This window comes from Limulus polyphemus, unplaced genomic scaffold, assembly GCF_000517525.1.
Source record: "Limulus polyphemus unplaced genomic scaffold, Limulus_polyphemus-2.1.2 Scaffold1194, whole genome shotgun sequence".
Lineage (NCBI taxonomy): Eukaryota > Metazoa > Arthropoda > Merostomata > Xiphosura > Limulidae > Limulus > Limulus polyphemus.
In genome coordinates this window covers 275,618-284,730 of record NW_013666804.1, presented here as the reverse complement: position 1 = coordinate 284,730, position 9,113 = coordinate 275,618, and positions in this window count along the sequence as shown.

Sequence of the window (9,113 nt, the reverse complement as noted above, 5' to 3'; positions counted from 1 at the left end):
GAGCTTAAATGACAGATATACAGACTGTAGAGTTGCAATTACTTACTAACATGAGCTTAAATGACAGGTATACAGACTGTAGTTACAATCACTTACTAACATGAGCTTAAATGACAGGTATACAGACTGTAGAGTTACAATCACTTACTAACATAATCTTTAATGACAGGTATACAAACTGTAGAGTTACAATCACTTACTAACATGAGCTTAAATGACAGGTATACAAACTGTAGAGCTACAATCACTTACTAACATGAGCTTAAATGACCTCTACAGTTTGTATACCTTACAATCACTTACTAACATGAGCTTAAATGACAGGTATACAAACTGTAGATCTACAATCACTTACTAACATGAGCTTAAATGACAGGTATACAGACTGTAGAGCTACAATCACTTACTAACATGAGCTTAAATGGCAGGTATACAAACTGTAGAGCTACAATCACTTACTAACATGAGCTTAAATGACAGGTATACAGACTGTAGAGTTTCAATGTATACTGTATATCCTTGAAAATGACACACGTGGTACGTTGAAACTAGTCGGGGTAATCAACTTAATTTTTGTAAATTTGTATTTTTTCTTCGTTACTTAATTTATGGTTATAAAGCTCTTAATATACTTAATTTATGGTCATAAAGCTTTTAATCTTTACATCAAGTAGAGATAAATTGTCTAAACAGAGCCTTGATTTGTTTAGAAAAAAATTCTCCAAAAGCACACCATTTTATACAAAACAGTTGTGTATGTATGTGTGTGTTGACGAACAAATGATCAAAACAACTTATATAGACCAGAATAACAACTTGTACATGTTTGTCTGATCATACTCTACCTTCTCTGTCACTACTCAGGCATTCACTCAATAAATAATTTATGTGTCTAGACAATAACATCAATATAGAACAGTACGCAAACATTTTCGGTCAAGACTGTAACAAAAGTTGAAATAGCTAAGGAACAACTGTAGAAATGCCGAACAACAATTAAATTATTACATTAATATATTTTTTTTTGATGTTATGAGACACCATATGTTGTATTAGAATAAGGGACAGATTAATGAGTAGATACAACAGCACAAGTAGTAATAGTATGAATACTACTGGAGCTCATTTGTTCAGACAGATGTGTTGAAACTGACTTTTATGGTAAAATATACGGCGCAACTGGTAGCTACACTTATAGCATTGATAAGAACTTTACAGTAAATATTCATTCATTAGTTAGCCAAACAGCCTGTTTTGTTTTACCCACCATCATGCCCATAGTTGAACAAAATACTTGGTTTGGCTAACTAATGAATCAATATTTGCTGTAAAATTCTTATTAATGCTATAACTGTAGCTAGCAGTTCGGCCACCAATTTTAATTTCATTCCTTTCTGTCGCACACTCAATCCATTTTTGGCCGCACCTATTTTTAACACCTAAGGTGTTTTTGATTAGATATTATGACATTTTGTCAATACACACCAACTAAAACAAACCAAATAGGAAAGTGACACTCGATAGTAACCAACATTAGTCTTAGGATCGCAACCCTATTATTGGGAACAGACCTATACTTTACAGTACCAACCATATGCTTTAAAATATATGTGGTGGTAGTTTTTCTCTTTAAAATAATGTTAATAGCTTCCTTTATATTAACGCCATGGAATTTAGATTAACAGTTTCTTGTCATCACCCCCATGCAATCGGTACAGCCGTATCAAGCATCATTATTCATGCTAATTGCTTAAGCTAATATCATGTGACGCTAAATGCTCTGTAATTAGGATAATTTCTTAAACGTTAGTAAATATGTGCTGAAAAGTTGGCACTGAATAATCAATAATAACCGTCCACCCGTATGAGTCTTTTGAAACCTTGAGCTAGAAACTACTAATCTAGTTTGCTTGGCCTAACCAATACTAATGTATTTGCACGTCCTTTCACCTTATAGGTTTGCTACTCTAAATCAGCCATGTTTAATCCGAATGACAAAAGACTAAAAAAAGGTTCACCGTTACTCTTAGGTAAAGCTGTAGTAAAAATGTTAGACCGATAGCTCACGTGACTTTTTTGCGTAGGTGTGCGCGAAATTTTCGTTAAATTTGAGCGGTTTTTGTTGAATAAATTTGTACATGTGGTTTATAATTTGTAACGAATTTGTTATTATATATTCATTTTAGTATCAACGTTTGTTTATATTAAGTTTATATTTTAAAACATGCATAGCTTATAATGTTAAATATGTATTGCGAAACTCCCGCCTATTCTCCAAAGTTGTAGAAGATTCTCGAGAGTAAGAATCAACACTATACGTAAAGGCTTAAATGTAGCTCAGTATTGTTACTTAAAACTGATATTTCTAGAAAGCCTCCACACGCTTATAAATATAACTAACGCGACGCGCCGAAAAAGAGTATCTATTATTAGTTTGCTATAGTTGGTGTGTTATAAACTTTGAAAACTATAATTGTGATTGTTATAAGGCTTATCAATAGGAAAACTTCAGATATTTGATCAGGAGCATTTAGAAAGTTCGAACATTACAAATCATTTAACTTCAGTGGTTTCACATCGGGCATTAATACTTTAACGAAAACATCACCTAACGTCATCGGTGGAAACTCAATCTCTAATAGGCGTATGAACAGTAGAGACTATAGGGCTAGCTAGCTCCCTGTCAAATGAATTGTTCCTAATATCAACTCGTAATTAACTCGCTCATCGTGAACCCTCGATAAGATATCGAAGAAGTTCCAGGCTAGAAATAAGACTATATTGTTTTTAAGTTTGTGACACTTTTGTTTATAAATCATTGTTTGTAACAACTATTTGTAATAAGTGTTGTTGTAAATTGTATTTTTGTGTGTATATTAAAACGTATTTGTGTTAAAAAACTGTGTGCATCAATATTGTTGGCAAATATCATAAGCTGACTATATTTCGGCTTTTACTTCACTACTAAATCCAAAGTATAATTTAACTACTAAATTTAAATTTATTAGTTAACTCAATTTCAGGCTATTTGAAATTCTAATACGTAACAAATGACACCAAATGAGACTCTTAATTGTAAATTTAAAAGATCTATCAGTGTAACAAATTTGAAATAAAATTCATAAAAGTTAAGGAAGTTTTTCTATCAAATAAAAGTTCCGAAATTTTGGTGGGAAGAAAAAAAAAAGGAAGAAAATCAATCAAAATTGGAGATGTTATATCTCAGGTATTTCTTAATGGATTGTCTTGAAATTTGGTATGTGAAGTAAGAGTCCAGTACAACACATCCACTGAAAATATGTGATGATTTGGATTACCACAGTCGAGCTGGAGAAGGTGGAAAATCGCTAAACTGTCACTCTGTTAATAACACATAGTGTCCTGCAGGTTTGTTTTTTTTTGTCTTAATAATGATTTAGATATCACGTTATATTTTACATTAGGATTATGATAACAAATACATTGACATAGTTATGCAGTATAATGGCCACAACGCCTAACATGGAGTGTGTTTAGAGATCAAAGTAAAAAAAAAAACTCGTTTCATGTTGATGATAAGGAATAACGAAATCAGAGATATAAGATGGATTAACCGACTCCATTTAACATGTATTCGATATTATATTATCAGCAGTTACCCTTACCTACCCATACTGATTGTTTGACAATGTATGAAGCAATTATTGTATTACAACAGAGAACGTGTTGGTATTTTTAGCGTATCTTAAAACTGTAAATATTTCTTAGGATAAACTGGGTTATTATATTATAACAGAGAATGTGTTGGTATTTTTAGTGTATCTTAAAACTGTAAATACCTCTCAGGATAAACTAAGTTATTATATCATAACAGAGAACGTGTTGGTATTTTAGTGTATCTTAAAACTGTAAATATTTCTTAGGATAAACTGGGTTATTATATCATAACAGAGAACGTGTTGGTATTTTAGTGTATCTTAAAACTATAAATACTTCTCAGGATAAACTAAGTTATTTTCTAATTTTATAGTTTTCCAATGAATTATATTTATTGTTCTGATATGAGCGCTCTTTCTAAGCATGATTATAATTCATTATTGTTTTAATAATACGTTCGTATTATACCTATTATATTTTTAACCCTATAATTGTTATTCAGTCCCTTATTTTTTTGTTGTTGTTTTCCAGGAAGAAGTAGGGTGTATAGTAACATTTCAGCCATGCTATGTCCGCCATATCCATATATATGTTTATGTCTACTCAAAAACGGATTGTTCAGAGGATGTCTTCTACTGACGTATATACAGTATGTAACTATTAATTTTTTTATACACATTTGCTGGGACGTTTCCGACATACATTTTTAAGAATGTATTTTTTAGTTTAATTTCATTGCACGTTTCAAATGAGGGCTAAACACATACGCTGTGTAGCACGACGAACATCAGAACAGTTTACTCACAATTTACTGACAGCCGTTAAACATTCTATTTTCTTTATCCTTGTCACAAATAGCAATTTACTGGTTAATTACAGAATAATCTTAATCTTTTCCAAGTTTTTGTCTTTAATGACTTCTTATTAGTTTTTATGACTTTACTTGGTAATAACATTAGGTAATTAACCGTCTTTAACCACATATCTACAACTTTCTTTTTCTCCTTTTTATGTGAAATATTGTTTGAGACTGTCAGTCTGAAACTACAAGTATGTCAAGTTTATTTTTCTGTTCTAAAAGTATGTACACGGTTGGAATTTTTTGTTATAGACGCTGTTATAGATCTGTTACATTAATATTGTTGTTCATTAATAGAAACTTTTATGTTTTACATTTACCTTTTAGAAAGAATAAAATAATTATGATAAAGTATAAGTACAATCTACACAGCTTTACAGTCACTTAGTAGCAAATTTAATAACGTGCGTTACGTTTTTCATTCACCAGTGCAGTATTTCGTGATCGTATCAAATTCCATGAACTGTTTAGAATGTGCCAGCAAGAAAAGTAAAAAACGCAAACACGCTCTAGAAAAGAAACTAGCACTCAACACTTTTTTATATATCCAATAAATTGTCTATTGTACAGAAAACTACTAAGAATGGTACAGAAAAGTATTATTTCAGCGAAAAAAGAAATGGGATGAAGAATTAAATGTTAAGACGTACCAACTATTATTGTCGGTAGATGAAACAGGAAAGCTATGCTTACGCTTCTTTCGCGCCATCTGTTGAAGAAAATAAATAACGCCTAATATACGCACACACATAAGTACTGGAGTTTAGTAACCACCAAGAATGTGGTACAGCCTGTTTACTTTAATGTAAAACATCAATTTTTGTATAAGTATAAAAAACTGCATCTTAAAGGACGAATTTTATCAGTCTTATACTTCTTATGCTGGTCATAATGTGACTGAATGTGACTTCTAGCATGACTGAAGATGTCTGCATTAGGGTTTAGCTGCGGGGTCGGGAAGGAGCATCCTGTTGCCTAGGGCTGATTAAGTCCATGGTTAATATATCCTACCTGTGTAAAGGAGAGTAAATCGTCCTTTAATGTATTTAATTCACTTTGAAATTTACTAATATTTTCCATTTGTGTATGCTGGCTTTCTCTCAACTGTTGCAGACTTTCTTCTTGTTTATTTTCTTTTTCCTCCAACCACTGTTGTAGCCTCTCTTCTTGTTCCTTTTCTCGTTCTTCTTGTTTATTTTTTTCCTCCAACAACTGCTGTAATCTCTCTCTTCTAGTTTCTTTTCTCGTTCTTGTTGTTTCTTTTCTTTTTCCTCCAAAAACTGGTGTAATCTCTCCTGTTTATTTTGCTGTTCAAGCTGTCACTGTTGCAGGTTTTCTTGCCACTGCTGTCGTCTCTCTTCTCGTTTATTTTCTTTTCCTCCAACAACTGCTGTAATTTCTCTTCTTGTTTCTTTTCTTTTCCTCCAACAACTGCTGTAATCTCTCTTCTTGTTTCTTTTGCTGTTCTTGTATTGCTACCATCAAATCTGCTAAGCTGTAGTTTGATTTGCCACTTCTCATTTCCATCTTTTTTTGTTCTTTTCGTCCCACTCTCTGACATCAATTTGTTACGTCTCTGTTAGTTTGTTAATTTCCAGTATAAATTCTTTCCTAGGAACTTCAGCGATACAAGTCTTTTCTTAATTAGGACTAGTTTATTCTTTCTCGATACAACTTTGTAATACACAGAATTTCCACAGTAACTTTAAACTTAACAACCTTTGACACGCTATAAATCACAGTGATTCACACACCTTACTTACGGTGCCTAATGTTAACTTGATTCAATTATCTCTATCTTCAATCTATCTGCATCTCTTCAATCAATTCTCCCGCTGGCTTTACCTTCCAGGCTTATATTTTAATAAAAGGGGCGTCTCGAACGCACTAGGAAATTCACGATCATTCGAGAAATTCCTCGCACACGCCACCAGTGCCAATGCGACAGCAGCGTCACGTCACCTCCACTGTCGTAACAATACAAAGACTCATCCACTTAATGAAATGTAACTGTTTTATTTCTGAATGTTTTCTCAACTTATATGATTTCACGAACTAACGATATCAAAGTGTTAGTCCTAACTCACAAATAAAACGTTTTTGCTTAATTTCCTCTAATATCTACGGTAGAAACACAACATTGGCCGAATAACAAACTCAGTGATGGATTACCAACACTATAACAGATTGATTGACTAATTATCTGGTGTTTTACATTATTACATTACGTTTTCCCTCATGTCTCAAAAAGTCGAGATGTCAGGTGCTCATTACGTCACGCCATATTTATGTGTCACTGGTCACTACCAACACGTTATGCCAAAAGTTCTTATAGCAATTATACAAAACATTCAAATTAAAACATAGTTCACAGCAATATCATGAGAATGTGTTTCCGCATGCATATATTAAGGGAAAATGACATTAACTGTTAAACAAATTGTCATAGGCGCACGGAAGTGAATTCGAGGACAAGAAGAAACACTGTTATAAAGGACGCCGTAGTTGATCAGGTCTTATAAGTGGTGAAGATTTATAATGGTCTAGGGGTAAGGCATGGTTAATTAAAAATGTGTGTATATATATATTTTTAGCTTCCTTAATTAAATTGTTATAGAAATTCGGATGGAGGTTAAAGATCAACGTCATTTAAAGAACATATGTGCAATCGACTCTGATACATAATATGTTTTACTGGAATTTCATTATTTTCTTGGGAGCGATATGTCTGTGGACTTGCAACGGTTGAAACTGGGTTTCGATAACCGTGCTGGGCAAAGCACAGATAACCCATTGTGTAGCTTTGTCTTTAACTATAAAAACTCTTGGGGGATTTTTTTTTTATAAATCTAGTAATTATTGTATTATAATGTGATCCTATTCAGATATGTGAAAAAATAATTGTATTGTTGTCTAATTATAAGATCACGATATCCTCCTAACATTATTTTGATATACAAATATTGTTTAATGTGACCGTTTTGGTTTTCAAGATCGCTTTGCTAACCCTATAAAGAAGTAATAAAATTACTTTTTGCTATTGATTTTTCTTCTCGAAGAATACATATTTTTCAAAGTGAAGTTTACTTCAAATTAGACACAAAAAGATATGAACAAAAAAAAAACAGCAACAAATAGCCATGTAGAATAAACAAACAATACATATAAAGATGCGAACAAGCAAACAAGAACAAACAGCCATGTAAGAATAAACTAACAAGACATATAATGATATTGTTACGACAACGGAAGTCACGCAATCCTAGGAGCATGTACGCTGGAGTTTCTCGAAGGACCATGAATTTGCCCACCAGCTTGAGTGTGATCAAGATGCCCTCTTTTTTAGTATATATATAAGCCTGGCAAAGAAAGCCAGCGGTAGATATATAATTGAGTCAAGCAAACAGTAGGCACCGTAATAAAGTGTGTGAATCACTGTGATTTATAGCGTGTGTTATAAAGGTTGTTATGTTTAAAGTGACTTTGGAAATTCTGTGTATTACAAAATTGTATTGAGAAAGAATAAACTAGTTTTAATTAAGAATGGACTTGTATCGCTAAAGTTCACCGGAAATAATTTATACCGGAAATTAACAAACGAGCAGAGACGTAACAACTATCTTTCCTGTAACAAAACGCAGTTAGTTTTCAATTAGTGAATTAGGTCCCAGCCAGATTTAGAATCGGGAAAAGTTTTAAATATTAATCAAGAGAATAATAAACACACAATACCGTCCTGTACCACAAGAGGATATGTAAACAACATAAAATCAAAACATTGTTCAGAAGCAACTATATACAATGACATTTACTACACATTAAACTATCTAAAAAACATGTAAAAAGGGAAAACACCATTTACAGCATTCCTTCTGAATATGGACATGGATACGTTGGAAAAAGTTAACAAAAGTTAGAATTCAGAAACATAATTTAACACACACGACTTTGTAGTGGTAATCTATCTATAGTAACCCATATGGTCCAATAAAGAGATCGTGCAGTTAAATTTAATAGTACTAAAATAATGGGGTATCAAATGAACCATAACCGAGTTAAACCCTTTACTTCGACTTGATAACACAGTCTCTTAACCTAGCACAATAGTCAACAAAGCAATAACTTTCTAAAACTTTTTCAAATAGTTCTTTAAAGTCCCAATGAACAGATAAAATACCTATCTTTTAACAAGAAGACCGGGCTCTAAACCTGACTTTTGTTATGATTTCTTGAGTAAATGTATTTTTGTTTTTTAACACTGCTATAAACTATTTTGATATGTATATGTTTACATTGATGTTGATGAATTGAGTAGAATGAATACTGTTATGATAGCGGAAGTCGCGCGACGCTGGGAACATGCGCGCTGGAGTTTCTAGAAGAGTCATGACTTATCGAGGAACTCCACGAATATCCGAGTGTTTGCCAGGCGCTCTTTTTTTTTAGTATATAAGCCTGGCAAATAAATCCAGCGGAAAAGATAGAATTGCATAGATAGATATAGAGATAGATAATTGAGTCGAGCGAACAGTAGGCACCGTAAGTAAAGTGTGTGAATCGCTTTGAATTATAGCGTGTGTTTAATAAAAGTAGTTAAAGTTAAAGTGACTGGTAGTAA